Here is a 19,246-nt window from a genome sequence, read left to right as displayed (position 1 = left end):
AACGTGCTGACATGAGGAAAGTTTCCAACCGATTTCTCATACACAAACAGCAGTTGACCGGCGTTGCCTGGTGAAACGTTATTGTGATGCATCGTGTAAGGAGGAGAAATGCGTACCATCACGTTTCCGACTTTGAGAAAGGTCGGATTGTAGCCTATTGCGATTGCGGTTTATCGTATCACGACATCGATTCTCGCATTGGTCGAGATCCAATGACTGTTAGCAGAATATGGAATCGGTGGGTTCCGGAGGGTAATAAGGAACGCCGTGCTGGATCCCAACGGCCTCGTATCAGTAGCAGTCGAGATGACAGGCATCTTATCCGCGTGGCTGTAACCGATCGTGCAGCCACGTCTCGATCCCTGAGTCAACAGATGGGGACGTTGGCAAGACAACAACCATCTGCACGAACAGTTCGACGACGTTTGCAGCAGCATGGACTGTCAGATCGGAGACCATGGCTGCGGTTACCCTCGACGCTGCATCACAGACAGGAGCGCCTGCGATGATGTACTCAACGACAAACCTGGATGCACGAATGGCAAAACGTCGTTTTTTGGGAAGAATCCAGGTATTGTTTACAGCAACATGATGGTCGCATTCGTGTTTGTCCACATCGCGGTGAACGCACATTGGAAGCGTGTATTCGTCATCGCCATACTGGCGTATCACCTGGCGTGATAGTATAGGGTGCCACTGGTTACACCTCTCGGTGACCTCTTGTTCGCATTGACGGTACTTTGAACAGTGGACGTTACATTTCAAATGTGTTCGGACCGGTGGCTCTACCCTTCATTCGATCCCTGCGAAACCTTACTTTCAGCAGCATAATGTACTACTCTTCATGAACTGTGGTATCGTGTTGAAACTGCATGGGTAGCTGTACCTGTACACGCCATCCAAGCTCTGACTCAATGCCCACGCGTATCAAGTCCGTTATTACGGCCAGAGGTGGATGTTCTGGGTACTGATTTCTCAGGATCTATGCACCCAAATTGCGTGAAAATGTAATCGCTTGTCAGTTGTAGTATGGTATATTTGACCAATTAATACCCGTTTATCATCTGCATTTCTTCTTGGTGTAGCAATTTTTTATGGCCAGTAGTGTGACATCGTATCTCGGCGTCTTCATCAGGTGTTTCTTGCGACTGATCGACAAGCTAATCGTGTCCCATATTTATGACGGGGCGGTGTCTGGTATTCCCTACGCCGTCCGTACCAGCTATTGCGTTTCCGGTGGCGTGGTCCGTTTCCGCTGTTTTCCAAATTGGCGGCTGTGGCAAGGGCTTCATCACTTGGTCCTCGTCCGCCAGGCGCGTTCCCAGGCACGATCGACAGGCTGCGGACGTTTCTTCCGCTGTTTGCGACGGCTTTCTTTTGTGCCCTACGGTGTGTCTCAGGTGTGACAGGTTCCTTACAAAAAAAAAAAAAAAAAAAAAAGTCTGCTAACGATGGGCCCTAAAATACATATCTTAAGAGCTATGAACACTCGTTGATCTTCGATAGTATGAAACAGATTTCTTCCACTGAAAGGACTTTGCTTTCCTTATTTTTGAAGGAGTTACTATGAACCAAAACAATTAAAAAAGTTTAGTAAAGATGTATTCAAAGGAGTGCCTTAAGAGCTATGAGCACTTTTTCAGTAGAAGAGACGTGATTCACAATAGCGAAAATGAACAAGTGCTCATAACTTTTGTAGGCATTGCGGACCCCATGTTGGCTAGTCTTCTTCTCTCGGTTTGGTCCATACAACCTCCTCCCAAAATAAGGAAAGAAAAGTTTTTGCCGTGGATGAGATCTGTTTCGCAGTATTGAAGGTGAACAAGTGCTCATACGTCTTAAGGTATGACGTTTACGGCCCACGTTTGCAAGACACTTTTTTCTTGTTTTGGTGTAAGGAAACTGTCTCTAAGGCTTGTCGGCGATTTTTGGGACACCCTGTAGAGAGACAGTCCATATTCAGTGCAGAATATCCAATTACAAAATATCAGCAAAATATTGCTAAAACGGTATTTGTAAACAGCGAAATTTACGAATCACATGAATCGTTGGTTTTAGACATACTTGCGAAATATCAAGAAAGATTTAGGGATATACTACATGCTCTCACATAGCACTTCCATAGAAACTGCTGGGCCAACATTATACTAATTAGAGTAAACGTAGAGATATATAAGCAGTTACGGTTACCACATTCCCTGTGAAGCTGGAAAGGGAAGAAAACCCAAATACCTGGTACAACTGGAAGTGCCATCTGACGAGTTTCTCACAGTGGTTTACAGAGATACCTTATATACTGCTAGGAAATACAGGTCAGGAGTTTCTCACAGTGGTTTACAGAGATACCTTATATACTGCTAGGAAATACAGGTCAGGAGTTAGAGTGAAATTTTCGCTCTGCAGCGGAGTGTGCGCTGATGTGAATCTTCCTGGCAGATTAAAACTGTGTGCCGGACCGAGACTCAAACTCGGGATCTTTGCCTTTCGCGGGCAAGTGCTCTACCGACTGAGCTACCGAAGCACGACTCACGCCCCGTCCTCACAGCTTTACTTCTCCAGTACCTCGTCTCCTACCTTCCAAACTTTACAGAAGCTCTCCTGCGAACCTTGCAGAACTAGGACTCCTGAAAGAAAGGATATTGCGGAGACATGGCTTAGCCACAGCCTGGGGGATGTTTCTAGAATGAAATTTTCACTCTACAGTGGAGTGTGCGCTGATGTGAAACTTCCTGGCAGATTAAAACTGTGTTTGGAAGGTAGGAGACGAGGTACTGGCAGAAGTAAAGCTGTGAGGACGGGCCGTGAGTCGTGCTTGGGTAGCTCAGTCGGTAGAGCACTTGACCGCGAAAGGCAAAGTTCCCGAGTTCGAGTCTCGGTCCGGCCGGCCGAAGTGGCCGTGCGGTTAAAGGCGCTGCAGTCTGGAACCGCAAGACCGCTACGGTCGCAGGTTCGAATCCTGCCTCGGGCATGGATGTTTGTGATGTCCTTAGGTTAGTTAGGTTTAACTAGTTCTAAGTTCTAGGGGACTAATGACCTCAGCAGTTGAGTCCCATAGTGCTCAGAGCCATTTGAACCATTTCGAGTCTCGGTCCCGCACACAGTTTTAATCTGCCAGGAATTTTCAGGTCAGGAGTTTTTCTCATTGCACGAGATGCTAGGGTGCAGATGATGCTGCAGATACTGATAATGCTGTGGGGGCGAGTAGCCAATAGTGTCAGTACAGCTAAGTTGGTGCATCCACTAAAGAAAAGTTTTGGTATGTCTTCAGGCTTTCACGGTCCTTGTCATTGAAGATAAAACCTTCTAGGTTCTTAGGCCATGTCATGTTCGCCTTCAGATTTCTTCTCACGCAAACGACATTTCGACCCTTCTGTTGGGTACTCCATCACGATCTTCAGGTACCCCAGTTAGATCAACATATTCAAAGACAAGCGTGGCGTTCACTTCTGAAAGAGTATTTCCCCACGCTTATGCTGATATCTGAGGTTGTTCGGTAGAATTCATCCGGACACTATTGGTGGGCCAACACCAGTGCATAAAACGCGAAGCATGTAGAGCAAGAAAGCGAGAATGATTTCTTTAGCAATGTATTACTGTCGTGACTCGAAGGTAGCTTGCTGGTGGTCGTTTGTGTTGCCAGCCCCCCTTGGCTGCGTATTTACTGTCTGAATGGCGAGAAGCCGTCAAGTTGGAAACCTATAGTCCTCTTCTCTATTGAAGTTACTATCGTTCTTTAAAATTTTAATCGTTTCTCTGAATTTCCTTCTATAAATGTTAGATTCCTTGACCAGCACACGTACATTGTTGAAATCAGTGCCATTCTCCTGATTACAAATGGTTCAAATGGCTCTGAGCACTATGGGACTTAACTGCTGACGTCATCAGTCCCCTAGAACTTAGAACTACTTCAACCTAACCAACCGAAGGACATCACACACATCCATGCGGTCAACCGGTTCCAGATTGAAGCGCCTAGAGCCGCTCGGCCACACCGGCCGGCTCCTGATTACATCCATACTGTAGAACCGTAAGAAGTGACATGTGGTTGCGGCAGATAGTATATAAGACAAAATGGGGAGGAATATAAAATACGTATTAAGGAGCATGAAAGCCACTTGTGGTCAGAACAAAGTGTGAACTCTGCAGTATCGGTACACATTGAGAACTGTGGCCAAGAAGTTGACTGCAGTTCGTGTGCTGGCCATATACAGGGCACACTGTCGGGCTTAACACATCAGAGATGTAGCACATGTTGTCAAAACTACTATCTATTCAAACCAGAGGGGTTGTATATGTCTGATATTCTGACCGGGTGATTTCGAAGCATCGCCCGAGTGCAGAGAATTCGATGACTGCCGTTGAGGACCGTACTAAATCTACGAGGGGTGCGTCGCCGCTTCAGCGCTGGTTGCAGAGGAGTGCCGATGCCTTTCTTGCCAGCCTATCAGAGTTCACGGCTGCCCTTCGAAGCTGATAGCGCCGCGGCCCGTCCTCAGTCGTGGCTGAACTCAGTCACTCTACATATCGTTGTTTATGTTTCTGCATCCGCTAAGTCTTACGTTTTCACTTTTGGTTTACTCACTAGAGTTGTTATCACCCCACGTCGCCTCCGTTGTCCTTCCTCCTGTTGTTGTCCTCCTGCTGACACTCGGCAGCTCCCTGTTGGTGACCCTTGACTGGTTGGCCGTTTTCTGTGGACTCTATTGCTGTTCATCTACATCTACATCTATACTCCGCGAACCACCTTACGGTGTGTGGCGGAGGGTACTTATTGTACCACTATCTGATCCCCCCTTCCCTGTTCCACTCACAAATTGTGCGTGGGAAGAACGACTGCTTGTAAGTCTCCGTATTTGCTCTAATTTCTCGGATCTTTTCCTTGTGATCATTACGCAAGATATATGTGGGCGGTAGTAATATGTTGCCCATCTCTTCCCGGAATGTGCTCTCTCGTAATTTCGATAATAAACCTCTCCGTATTGCGTAACGCCTTTCTTGAAGTGTCCGCCACTGGAGCTTGTTCAGCATCTCCGTAACGCTCTCGCGCTGACTAAATGTCCCCATGACGAATCGCGCTGCTTTTCGCTGGATCATGTCTATCTCTTCTATTAATCCAACCTGGTAAGGGTCCCATACTGATGACCAATACTCAAGAATCGGACGAACAAGCGTTTTGTAAGCTACTTCTTTCGTCGATGAGTCACATTTTCTTAGAATCCTTCCTATGAATCTCAACCTGGCGCCTGCTTTTCCCACTATTTGTTTTATGTGATCATTCCACTTCAGATCGCTCCGGATAGTAACTCCTAAGTATTTTACGGTCGTTACCGCTTCCAATGATTTACCACCTATGGCATAATCGTACTGGAATGGATTTCTGCCCCTATGTATGCGCATTATATTACATTTATCTACGTTTAGGGAAAGCTGCCAGCTGTCACACCATGCATTAATCCTCTGCAGGTCCTCCTGGAGTACGTACGAGTCTTCTGATGTTGCTACTTTCTTGTAGACAACCGTGTCATCTGCAAATAGCCTCACGGAGCTACCGATGTTGTCAACTAAGTCATTTATGTATATTGTAAACAATAAAGGTCCTATCACGCTTCCCTGCGGTACTCCCGAAATTACCTCTACATCTGCAGATTTTGAACCGTTAAGAATGACATGTTGTGTTCTTTCTTCTAGGAAATCCTGAATCCAATCACAAACCTGGTCCGATATTCCGTAAGCTCGTATTTTTTTCACTAAACGTAAGTGCGGAACCGTATCAAATGCCTTCCTGAAGTCCAGGAATACGGCATCAATCTGCTCGCCAGTGTCTACGGCACTGTGAATTTCTTGGGCAAATAGGGCGAGCTGAGTTTCACATGATCTCTGTTTGCGGAATCCATGTTGGTTATGATGAAGGAGATTTGTATTATCTAAGAACGTCATAATACGAGAACACAAAACATGTTCCATTATTCTACAACAGATTGACGTAAGCGAAATAGGCCTATAATTATTCGCATCTGATTTATGACCCTTCTTGAAAATGGGAACGACCTGCGCTTTCTTCCAGTCGCTAGGTACTTTACGTTCTTCCAGCGATCTACGATAAATTGCTGATAGAAAGGGGGCAAGTTCTTTAGCATAATCACTGTAGAATCTTAAGGGTATCTCGTCTGGTCCGGATGCTTTTCCGCTACTAAGTGATAGCAGTTGTTTTTCAATTCCGATATCGTTTATTTCAATATTTTCCATTTTGGCGTCCGTGCGACGGCTGAAGTCAGGGACCTTGTTACGATTTTCCGCAGTGAAACAGTTTGGGAACATTGAATTCAGTATTTCTGCCTTTCTTCGGTCGTCCTCTGTTTCGGTGCCATCGTGGTCAACGAGTGACTGAATAAGGGATTTAGATCCGCTTACCGATTTTACATATGACCAAAACTTTTTAGGGTTCTTGTTTAGATTGTTTGCCAATGTTTTATGTTCGAATTCGTTGAATGCTTCTCTCATTGCTCTCTTTACGCTCTTTTTCGCTTCGTTCAGCTTTTCCTTATCAGCTATGATTCGACTACTCTTAAACCTATGATGAAGGTTTCTTTGTTTCCGTAGTACCTTTCGTACATGATTGTTATACCACGGTGGATCTTTCCCCTCGCTTTGGACCTTAGTCGGTACGAACTTATCTAAGGCGTACTGGACGATGTTTCTGAATTTTTTCCATTTTTGTTCCACATCCTCTTCCTCAGAAATGAACGTTTGATGGTGGTCACTCAGATATTCTGCGATTTGTGCCCTATCACTCTTGTTAAGCAAATATATTTTCCTTCCTTTCTTGGCATTTCTTATTACACTTGTAGTCATTGATGCAACCACTGACTTATGATCACTGATACCCTCTTCTACATTCACGGAGTCGAAAAGTTCCGGTCTATTTGTTGCTATGAGGTCTAAAAAGTTAGCTTCACGAGTTGGTTCTCTAACTATCTGCTCGAAGTAATTCTCGGACAAGGCAGTCAGGATAATGTCACAAGAGTCTCTGTCCCTGGCTCCAGTTCTGATTGTGTGACTATCCCATTCTATACCTGGTAGATTGAAGTCTCCCCCTATTACAATAGTATGATCACGAAACTTCTTCACGACGTTCTGCAGGTTCTCTCTGAGGCGCTCAACTACTACGGTTGCTGATGCAGGTGGTCTATAGAAGCATCCGACTATCATATCTGACCCACCTTTGATACTTAACTTAACCCAGATTATTTCACATTCGCATTCGCTAATAACTTCACTGCATATTATTGAATTCTTTACTGCTATAAATACTCCTCCACCATTGGCGTTTATCCTATCCTTGCGGTATATATTCCATTCTGTGTCTAGGATTTCGTTACTGTTCACTTCCGGTTTTAACCAACTTTCCGTTCCTAATACTATATGCGCACTATTTCCTTCAATAAGAGATACTAATTCAGGAACCTTGCCCTGGATACTCCTGCAGTTTACCAATATTACGTTAACTTTTCCTGTTTTTGGTCTCTGAGGACGGACGTTCTTTATCAACGATGATAATGTCCTCTCTGGTAAGCCGTCAGGTATTTTATCGTTTCGCCAAAGGGGGGGGGGGGGGGGGTGGTCCCTCTGTTCTCACTCTTTTCAGATTCCGTTCACTATTCTACGTTTGAGTCGTTTAAACTGTACCGCCTTTTAATTTTTACCCCTGAATTATTTAAGCAACTGTCGCCATAGTGATGCCCCCTTTTGGAAATCATGTGTATTAAGTTGAATAGAACTGTTGTGTGTGATCATTTCTATGGACAATTGAAAATTCTGGGGTTGAGTGGTTCAAGTTCATTTTGTGTCTTGAGGAAGTAAATATTTGTTTTGAATTAAATAATGTGTACGTTTATAGGTATATCATATGTATTTATAGTTCATACAGCTTATAATTATACTCATTCAATGATAATATAATGCAAAAACGTTTAAAATCTATCTAGCCTCTGTGCAGTAGAAAGTGAAAAGTACAGCGTAGGATTTTGGTGGAAAGGGTGTCGGGTTGGGGGTTATGCAGGCTTGGGCTCAATTTTACAAAGAATTTATTCGACATAAAATATTCTACTTGAGGAAAGATAGGTGATAGCAAAACAAAAGGTAATTTACAGCCGCATACAGTTCCTGAAGGCAGAACTCAAAAAGAGAATAACAGTGAAAACTACCTTTAACTCAATACAACTCCATACAAATCTGCGCATTAATTTATACCTTGAGTGTGCAACAGAAAGTGGTACCAGCCATGCAGAAAATACAGCGAATTTATTAAGTAGCTTGCGATATCCCATGGGGGTGAGGCATGGAAAGGTTCTCTGAGTCAGTCAGTATCACACAAGGTAAAAGTGCCCTAACCGAAAAAGAACATGAATGTAACAGCAAATAAGCACACATTTATAGCCCAACGTAACCTTTGAACCAACTGCGAATGATTATACATGTGGCATGGGCTTAAGAAATTGAACTGAAAGCGTAAAAGCCGTACAATACCAACTTGTGAATCTCAAGAGTAGCCTACCAAGGAAGTGCGCTGCCCGCAGCGTGTCGTGGAAGTCCAGCAAGACCGGTGCACAGACTTCAGTGCGTCTGCTGTCGACACATATAAGGCAGAGACTGGTCGAAAACAGGAACTAATACCGAGGGTGAGAGGAATCAGAGAACAAATCATATGTAACTACAGGGCCGCACGCCCACGTTTCCACCGAGCGAGGTGGCGCAGTGGTTAGACACTGGACTCGCATTCGGGAGGACAACGGTTCAATCCCGCGTCCGGCCATCCTGATTTAGGTTTTCCGTGATTTCCCTAAATCGCTCCAGGCAAATGCCGGGATGGTTCCCTTCAAAGGGCACGGCCGACTTCCTTCCCCATCCTTCCCTAATCCGATGAGACCGATGACCTCGCTGTCTGGTCTCCTTCCCCAAAACAACCCCAACCCAACCCCCCGTTTCCTCTCAAACGCTACGTGCCACTAACAGTGCTAAAGGCAACTTACTTACACATGGAATACGGAACAAACACTAAAAGCAAGACATGCAATGCCTAATGCAAATGTAAAGAAATAAAAATAATAAAAATATATAATGAGAGTTTTGCTATTTGGGGTGCAAAATAACTGATGATGGTCGAAGTAGAGAGGACATAAAATGTAGACTAGCAATGGCAAGGAAAGCGTTTCTGAACAAGAGAAATTTGTTAACATCGAGTATAGATTTAAGTGTCAGGAAGTCGTTTTTGAAAGTATTTGTATGGAGTGTAGCCATGTATGGAAGTGAAACATGGACGATAAATAGTTTGGACAAGAAGAGAATAGAAGCTTTCGAAATGTGGTGTTACAGAAGAATGCTGAAGATTAGATGGGTAGATCACATAACTAATGAGGAGGTATTGAATAGAATTGGGGAGGAGTTTGTGGCACAACTTGACAAGAAGAAGGCATCGGTTGGTAGGACATGTTCTGAGGCATCAGGGGATCACCAATTTAGTATTGGAGGACAGTGTGGAGGGTAAAAATCGTAGAGGGAGACCAAGAGATGGACACACTAAGCAGATTCAGAAGGATGTAGGTTGCAGTAAGTACTGGGAGATGAAGAAACTTGCACAGGATAGAGTTGCATAGAGAGCTGCATCAAACCAGTCTCAGGACTGAAGACCACAACAACAACATAATGAAATAGTGAAGAAATAAAATTAATAAAACTATAAATAAAATAAAATCAATAACGACATCGTAGTCGAAACTCGGCACTTATTTACATTACCAAGTATGACTCAGTTCCTATTTCTAATTGCAATGATTCAGATTTGTCGTTTAATGTGCGTCTACGCAGGTGGGCTGAGCGTACAAATGTAATTGATTACACTGATCCATTTTTAGTGAATAATTGGTCGCGTATTCGATTTATTGAGAAATATTTTGATTCATTCCAGGCGAACCGTTTGGTCGTTAGGTGCCTTACCGAGTGTCATCTGAATTACAATGGCTGGGCGGGCTGCGTTGTACGGTGGTACAATAAGGCCTTTCGGTCCATGAAGGTACGGAAAAAACAGTTATATCTGTACGGAGATACAAATATAGGCAAGTCTACATTAATTGAGAAAATATTGTCACGGAAGCAACATGTATACCTGCCATTTTGTTCCGAATTCGGAACATCACACAACTGATTCTTCTGCGCGAAAGGATTGATGAGTTAGCCATAACATTCTACGGCAACAAAATAAATTATTCAGCTGCTGTAACTGTACTTGAAGAACTGTGGTATTATAAGCCAAATCTTAATGAGTTGATAGACAATTCAGGGAAGCATATAGAGAGTTTGTGTTCATGCCTAATGGAATAAGATGTGCACATAGGTACTACGATTTTAGGCAGAGACGTTATAGGCCTTTGTGGTATAACTACTAGAGCCTAAATAGGTCCATTTAGTCTTAGACCTGAGCGATCATCTGGAGTCCCTCGGCGTAAGTACACGAGAAGGAATAGATTTAAGTTTGTTACGTATTCCAAGCCTGAGACTAGTGCAGACATTTCAAAAGTAAAATCATGGACAGATTTAGAAACACAATGTCGAGCAAAAAATAAGTTATTTCAAGGTGTTAATCCCTTTTATATTGGATTGCAAATTGCTGATGATGAACCTGCGAAGAATGATGTAGTGCAAAGTGAAGTTAAATACGTAACGTTTGTTGTTAGAAATAGATTGTACATGACCTTTTGTAAACGCAAGGGTACAGTAACGTTCTGAATAAAGATCGTTATTTACAGCTAATGTCTGCGTTGGCGTTTTTTTATGGCAACTGGAACCATATCAGAAATTACCCGGACGACCTACGCCTCGCCTTCCTTGTTCCTACCAATCAAGAAAGGATTGATGAGTTAGCCATAACATTCTACGGCAACAAAATAAATTATTCAGCTGCTGTAATTGTACTTGAAGAACTGTGGTATTATAAGCCAAATCTTAATGAGTTAATACGACAATTCAGGGAAGCATATAGAGAGTTTGTGTTTATGCCTAATGGAATAAGATGTGCTTTGGAGAAACGACGTACCGCTAATGAAACATGGTAGTGAAAGATGTGTCAATGCACACACCTCGACATATTAACAACGCAGGACTATGGTTGCAGATACACTACGTGATCAAAGTATCCGGACACCCCCAAAATCATGTTTTTTCATGTTAGGTGCATTGTGCTGCCACCTACAGCCAGGTACTCCGTATCAGCGCCCTCAGTATTCCTTACACATCGTGAGAGAGCAGAATGGGGCGCTCCGCGGAACTCACGGGCTCTCAGCGTGGTCAGGTAATTCGGTGTCACTTGTGTCATACGTCTGCACGAGAGATTTCCACACTTTTAAACATCCGTAGGTCCACTGTTACCGAAGTGATAGCGAAGTGGAAACTTGAAGGGACACGTACAGGACAAAAGGGTACAGGCCGACTTTGTCTGTTGACTGACAGAGACCGCTGACAGTTGAAGAAGGTCGTAATGTGTAATAGGCAGACATCTATCCAGACCACAACACAGGGATTCCAAAATGCATCAGAATCCACTGCAAGTATTATGACAGTAAGGCGGGAGGTAAGAGAACTAGGATTTCATGGTGGAACGGCTGCTCATAAGCTACATGTCACGCCGGTAAATGCCAAACGACGCCTCGCTTGATGCAAGGAGCGTAAACATTGGACGATTGAACACTGCAAAAACGTTGTGTGGAGTGACAAATCACGGTACACAATGTGGCGATTCAATGGTAGGATGTGGGTGTGGCGGACGTCCGGTGAACGTCATCTGCAAGTGTGTGTAGTGCCAAAAGTAAAATTTGGAGGTGGTGGTGTTATGGTGTGGTTTTGTTTTCTATGAAGGGGGCTTGCATCCCCTGTTGTTTTTCGTGGCACTATCACAGCACAGGCTACATTAATGTTTTAACCACCTTCTTGCTTCCCACTGTTGAAGAGCAATTCCGGGATGACGACTCTATCTTTCAACGCGCTAGAGCACCTGTTCATAATGCACGGCCTGTGGCGGAGTGGTCACACGACAACAACGTCCCTATAATGGGCTGGCCTACACCGAATCCTCACCTGAATCCTATAGACCGCCTTTGGGGTGATGTTTTGGAACGTCGACTTCGTACCAGGCCTCACCGACCGGCATCGATATCTCTCCTCAGTGCAACGCGGGCTGCCATTCCTTAAGAAACCTTCCAGCACCTGATTGAACGTATGCCTGCGAGAGTGGAAGCTGTCATCAAGACTAAGGGTGGGCCAGCACCATACTGAATTCCAGCATTACCGATGCATGGTGCTACGAACTTGTAAGTCTTTTTCAGCCACGTGTCCGGATACTTTTAATCACATAGTGTAGTGCAACACAACGTATGGGGTAACTCACATAATTGTGGCGCTAAGACCTCCAATACCGGGGAAGCCAGCGTGACTAGCAAAATCCTAAAGGATACCAAATATATACGTAGCCCTAGTGTTACACATTAGGTGCTAAGTTGGGAAACAATATATTACGTGCAACCAATTAAAACAAAACATGACTAATTATGAAAAGACTGTTTGACACCACACAGCTGACATGACAAGGAAGCTCCAAGGTCAGGGGCAAGATGTAATAGAACTTACGAGCAGGTAACCAGACACGGCAACCTCTTGAAATTGAGACTGCTGAAGACATTTCAAATAATTGCTGAGCATACCTTTATGTATAGAACCTGACGTCCACCACTGTATCGGCCATTTTAATGTTAAATAATTTTATGAAGAACCTCTCTTAGTTGTCATTGTTGTTGATAGCGCCTGAAGGAGCGATTTACACAGACGGAAAAAATCCAAACATCAAAAAATAAATAATGTAAAGCAATGGAACACCTGGAACACATTTTATGGGTAGAATATTTAAGTGATTAGCTTTGTAAGATCACTTGTTAATGTAAGCCCAAAATAATCCATTACAAATGTGAAATGGTCGTACATGAATAACCAGTGTAGCCACCAGAATGCTGAATGCAAGCTAGCAAATACGCATGCATTGTGTTGTAGAGGTTCCAGCTGTCAATTTTTGGACGGAATTCCATGGCTGTTCCACTTGGTTGGGAAATATGGGGAGAGTTATTGCTATTTGTGTATGGCTCTGGAGCTGTCTCATATGTGCTCCATCCAAGACACATCTGCCGGTCGAGCAGGCCAAGGAAAATTGTCGACATTCTGTAGAGAATGTAAGGTTACAACAGCGCTATATGAGCGAGCATTCAGAGCCCATCGGATGCAGTTCGAGAATGGCACCACAACAGGTTGAATCTTCAGAGTGAAATACAAATTTGCAGTCAGGGTGTCCGCTGTCATAAGAAATCGCACCCAAGATCATTATTCCAGGTGTGGGTCCGGTGTGTCTAGCACGCAGGCAGTTTGTTTGCAGGTCCAAAACAGTCCTCCCTCTAACCAAAAAAACAGTGCAGTCATTGGCTCCTAGTCAGAATCAGCTTTCATCAGAGAGCAAAACAAATCTCCACCCTGTCCTCCGCTGATATGTCGGTCGACGCCACTGAAGGCGGAAATGACGGCGGTGTGGAGTCAGGGGATTGCATGCTACAGTGCGACTGGCTGTCCTTAAAATAACCGGTTTGTACCGACAGAATGCTGTCAGCTTCTTCTCCAATTGCTGCTGTAGATGCGTGGTACGATGCGCCAGAGCCGTTTGTGTAACACGATGGCCTCCCCTCTCGTTAACGCTACTTGGCCGCCCGTAGCCCGGTCTTCTAGCAACCGTGCTTTCTAGTGACCACCACCGCCAGTAGTCATGTACGGTGGCTACATTCCTGCAGTATCGCAGAACAAATATCCAGCTCCTCGAAGCCCTATTACACTATCTGTTCAAACTCGGTGAGGTGTCTTTGTTGCCTTAAAAGCATTCTTGACTAACGTCAATCTACCACGTCCAATCTCTAAGCTAACTAACGTTCATTTTCGTTACCACATGTATTGAAAATACAGTAAAAACTCGATTAACCGTCACTCTTTAAACCGTCAGTTTCTGTTAACCGTCACTGCTGTAACAGCATAATAATACTCTTATAAAAGGATGCTCTAAGGTGCAGTGACGCGTTCGCTTTGTTTATTTACTCTATTTTAGTGGGAAGTGAATGTACCCGCCCGCCGTAGAATGGTACATAAAATATGACCTACAGTTGACGTACTAACATATCTCCCCCTTTTCTTGTATTTGTCTCACTTGTGAGTCAACAATCACCACTGGATCGGTTTCCAGTTGTGGCGAGAAGACTAATTGTCGCAGTGTATGTAGCGGGCTGTGCCGTGTTACGTGTCTTCCACTTGAATAAGCTTTATTGACTTATATCTTACACTACCGTATTTAGTGCAGGTGTGTGTGATGCAGTGACTTGATACAATGTCTGAAAAACGTAAACGTGATGTTTTAGGACTTAATCAAAAACTTGAAACTATAAAACGCTTAAGAAAGGGCGAAACTGCGAGAAGTGTAGCGCTGATTTATGGTATTGGAAGAACAACAGTTAACGATAGAAAACGTGATGCTGATAAAATAGAACAACATGTTTCAACAATGCAGAGCATGGATGGAGATGTGCGAACAAGAAAGTCAATGAAACCTGCAAAATACGATGAATTGGACACTGCAATGTACCGATGGTTTATACAAGCAAGAAGTCAGGGGACTCCACTTTCAGGGCCTATAATAATGGCCAAGGCTGTTGAAATGAACAACAGACTTGATGGTGACTCGTCTTTTAAAGCAAGCATCGGATGGCTCGACAAGTTTAAATTTCGTCATGGCATTCGCCAACTTGATATAAGTGGAGAAAAACTCAGCGCGGATAGCTCTGTAATTGCTGAGTTCCGGGAACAATTTAAAGAAAAAATGGCTGAATTGAGGGAGCAAGTTTACAATTGTGATGAAACTGGGCTTCTTTGGAAGGCTTTACCACAAAAGACATTAGCATCACTCTCTGAAAAAGCTGCTCCAGGTTTCGAAGTACAAAAAGATCGCATCACTTCTATGGTTTGCGCAAATGCGACCAGCAATCATAGGCTACCCCTACTTGTGATTAGGAAATCAAGAAAACCTCGTGCATTCAAGAATTTGAATGTCGCAGTGTATCTAGCGGGCTGTGCCGTGTTACGTGTCTTCCACTTGAATAAGCTTTATTGACTAGTATTTTACACTACCGTATTTAGTGCAGAAGAGTGCTTGGATGGATCAATCAATTTTTTCTGACTGGTTTCACAAACATTTTGTACCTCAAGTTAGAGCACATTTGGCTGAAAAAAAGTTGCCACAGAAAGCGCTATTGCTATTAGACAATGCCCCAACGCACCCTACTTGTGAAATGAAAACTGATGACGGCAACATAACATGTCTCTTCCTTCCAGCAAACACAACTTCACTTATACAGCCCATGGATCAGGGAATCATCGTAAACATGAAACGTCGTTATAGAAAAATATTTATCGAAAGTTTGCTCTCATCTGATGAATCAACATCTGTAAAACAGTTTTTGAGGTCTTACAGTATTAAAGATGCCATTTTCAATGTTGCCAGTGCATGGAGTGATTTGTCGGTGTCAAATCTCAAGAACGGCTGGAATAAACTTTGGCCTCAACCTAGAGGTGAAGAATCGGAGGAACCTGAGTGTGTGACAATTGACGAGATGGTCAATTTGTGCAATAATTTACAAATCAGCACAATTTTGACGTCAGAAGAAGTATCAGAGTGGTTAGAGTGTGACAAAGTGGACCGGAGTTTTCAAATTTTGAGTGATGACGAAATTGTTGCCAGCGTTAGTGCCACCAAAGAAGAAGAAGAAGAAGGTGCTGATGAAGACGAGTGTTCAAACCATGAAGAAAATGAAACTATTTAGAGGCCGAAACAATGCTGCCCAAGTGTACAGAATGGTTTGAAAGTCAGGAAGAGGCTAATGCAACGCAGGCACTACTGCTCCGAAAAATACGAAATATTGCCGCGGTGAAAGCTCGAACATCAAAAAGGCTGAAGAAATTGATTATTTCCAAGCTGGATCAACTATTTCACCTGTAAGTTTATAGTACAGTTCAGTACTGTACATTACGTATTTTGCAAATTTTGTAGCAACTGTACGGATGTTTTATCATGTAATAAATAGTTTTATGTGCTATTACAATCGTGTTTAATTTTTTTTCGCTCAGAAATATTATTATATTACTGTGAGAGTGATACGTGTCTATACATAAAATAATTGATAGAGGTTATGTTTTGGAGGAATACAGTGCTTCTGTTATCCGTCTATTCGCTCAACCGTCACGACCACGGTCCCGAAGATGACATTTAATCGAGTTTCCACTGCAAACCTGATTTGCATCCTCATAGTGGCGCTACTAGCGCACTCTAATGCAGTACACCCGAAATATGAACAGACATCATGAAACACACTACCAACTTTCGTTTATGTTTCTCAATTCCTTCTTGGTGTTGAGACTTTTTTTCTCGTCAGTGTATATCCTGAAACCTGGGTGGTGTCTACGATTTTACCCAAATAAATGATTTGGCAGGTACAGCTGGAGTGGCTTTATTTACCACAAAATGTTGTAGCAATAATTTTGGTTGTCCCGCAGAGAGAAAATCGAGAATGGTGCAACGTATCAAAATTTATTTATTTTAACCATTATTTCTCAGCACGGCCTTCTCTGCAACACACTTACAAGCTTTTCACACTGTTTGTGACCATCGTGTATAAATATAGGCGTAGTGTACCACAGTTAACAGCGAAAATTAAAATACAGGATGCTCCGAGCAAAAACATTTCCGTCAACATGGGTCTGCAAACGGATCGTTTAGGAGACAATTCAGAATGTTTGTTTACGAGCGACCACCGTCTTCAGTATTAGTGCTTTCCTTCCTGAAATGTGAACTTTTCACGTAAGTCCTCATCTAATTGGGTTCAGATTTCATCCTACATAATGAAATAACGGCTACACCGCTTATGGCTCTACTAAGAGCGCTTCTGTACCCCGAGAAGCGTGTGGATTATCAGACAGTTATCCTCTTTGATTGCATATCAGGGCTTGAAATACTGGAATACCTCAGTAGTGGAGGAAGCAATCACCCAGTGCCGTACTTCATGAATTGGAGATTAAACCTCACAACTAGGAATCACGGTAATACCATGTGCTGGTTCAAAGCTCACTGTTACATTCCTGGAAATGGAACAGCATTGAAACTAGCCAGCGGGACAGGGAACATACAGAAGCAGACGATTTTAAACGTGCTGAACCTTGTAAGCATAGAGATATTGAACACAGAATGGCTAGATTCATCCAATTATACAGAGATTGTGCGAAATGAACACGTTAATACCGAGTAATGTCTGACACGAGGAAAACGTCGACGCTCCAGACGATGCGCGAACACTCAGACACATCTTGCGTTCCACCACGACAGTTACAAGGAACATTCGTGGCGGGCCGCATCAAACCATTCTACGTGTTTGTGATTAGTCGAATGCAGTCGAGTGCAACCAGTCACATGTCAACATGACCTTCGTTCCTGTGGAACAAAAAATACTGCTGGTGAACCCTACAAATACAGCTTAATAACTATACGTAACCAATAGGGTATTTTGAACATTTCGTATAAAGAAATGTTTCTGTTGGTAGATTCTGTTTCTATGTGTTCCCCGTGATGAAAGAGAGTATTAAGAAAAGTAGAAAATGACTTCTAATCCCAAACATAAGGCGTTTCGGACTCCTGTCCACAAAACACATTTCATTCTTGGAAGTGTGATGATTGTTTCTTGGAATTTTGCCCAGATCTTTTCGTAACAGCCTGCAGAAGTGGAGACGGCACCAATAGGCAAACATTCTACCGACTATATTGGTCCCAAATGAGAAGTCAACTAGCATAAGCTACTGTGACTAATGGTAGGTATTTATTGTCCTGTGCCCGGGAACGAGCAAAATGATTCAAATGGCTCTGAGCACTATGGGACTTAACTTCTGAGGTCATCAGTCCCCTAGAACTTAGGACTACTTAAGCCTAACTAACCTGAGGACATCACACACATCCATGCCCGAGGCAGGATTCGAACATACGACCGTAGCGGTCGCACGGTTCCACATTGTAGCGCCTAGAACCGCTCGGCCACCCCGGTTGGCGGAAACGATCATATGAGAAACGGCGATGATGGTCGTGGGTTCTCGTGCTGCTGTAGTCACGATTTACGGAAATCGGTTGACGGACACTGAAACCAAGAGTATACAAGAAGAGGTCAGACCCGCGTCTCAGCACACAACGCGGAAGCTGGGGGATAGGCGGCGATCTCTCGCAGATCTGATGAGATAGTTCAGTGCTGTTGTATCTCAGTACGTGCTGCTGAAACGTATAATTACATGGATGGACTGGGTGATACATTGGTCATTTCGGATCACCAGTGATTAACTTAGATCTACTGGGATGGCTTCCATCAAATGTGACAGCATTTCTGTTCAGAACTGTAGGTAATTACATTTTACAGTCGCGGCAGTAACACTGCTACTAACGATGCGATTCTTGAGAAGCCCACATCACACGTTACGAGGTGCTGGGGTAGCAGTGTATTTAACACTAAATTCTTCTCGAATCTTCATATGGAAATGATGCTCTAACCCTCCCTTTTCTAACTCCGACTTTTGATGTTGCACGTGGATTAAGAAGAAACGCGAACTGACTGTAATCGACCCAGCAAGTGGAGTAGAAATGAGTTTGGCACCTGCAATAATTTAATTGGATAGAGCTTAAGGACAGTTTCATTAATGTAGTGAGAGATGAAAGGGTTGTTCTAACGATTAACAGAATGAAAGTTCTGTCCAAAATAACAATTTGATTTATTATGACTAAACTCAAAATAATAAACAAAACACATGAAACATTTACAATACATCAAATTGGATACTCAAATAAATGCTTTGAAGGTGAAGTTGTCCATAAACTAGATTGTGACATTTATGACCAAGTGGTATGTGGAGCCAACTCCTTGCAACTCAAATCTTAAGAGAAACACCCAGCCAACCCAACGTTAATTGCTGCTACTGTAGTGACAACTTAGACAATGAACACCCAAGACAGAACAAAATTAGAAAAAGGCGAACAGGGGCGCTCTGCTGAGCTCTGATTATCACATAGCAAAATTCCCTGATTTGCCGGTGC

This window comes from Schistocerca serialis, chromosome 9 (genome assembly GCF_023864345.2).
Source record: "Schistocerca serialis cubense isolate TAMUIC-IGC-003099 chromosome 9, iqSchSeri2.2, whole genome shotgun sequence".
NCBI classification, from domain to species: domain Eukaryota; kingdom Metazoa; phylum Arthropoda; class Insecta; order Orthoptera; family Acrididae; genus Schistocerca; species Schistocerca serialis.
The sequence above is the reverse complement of the archived record's forward strand: the minus strand, read 5'-3'. Positions refer to the sequence as shown.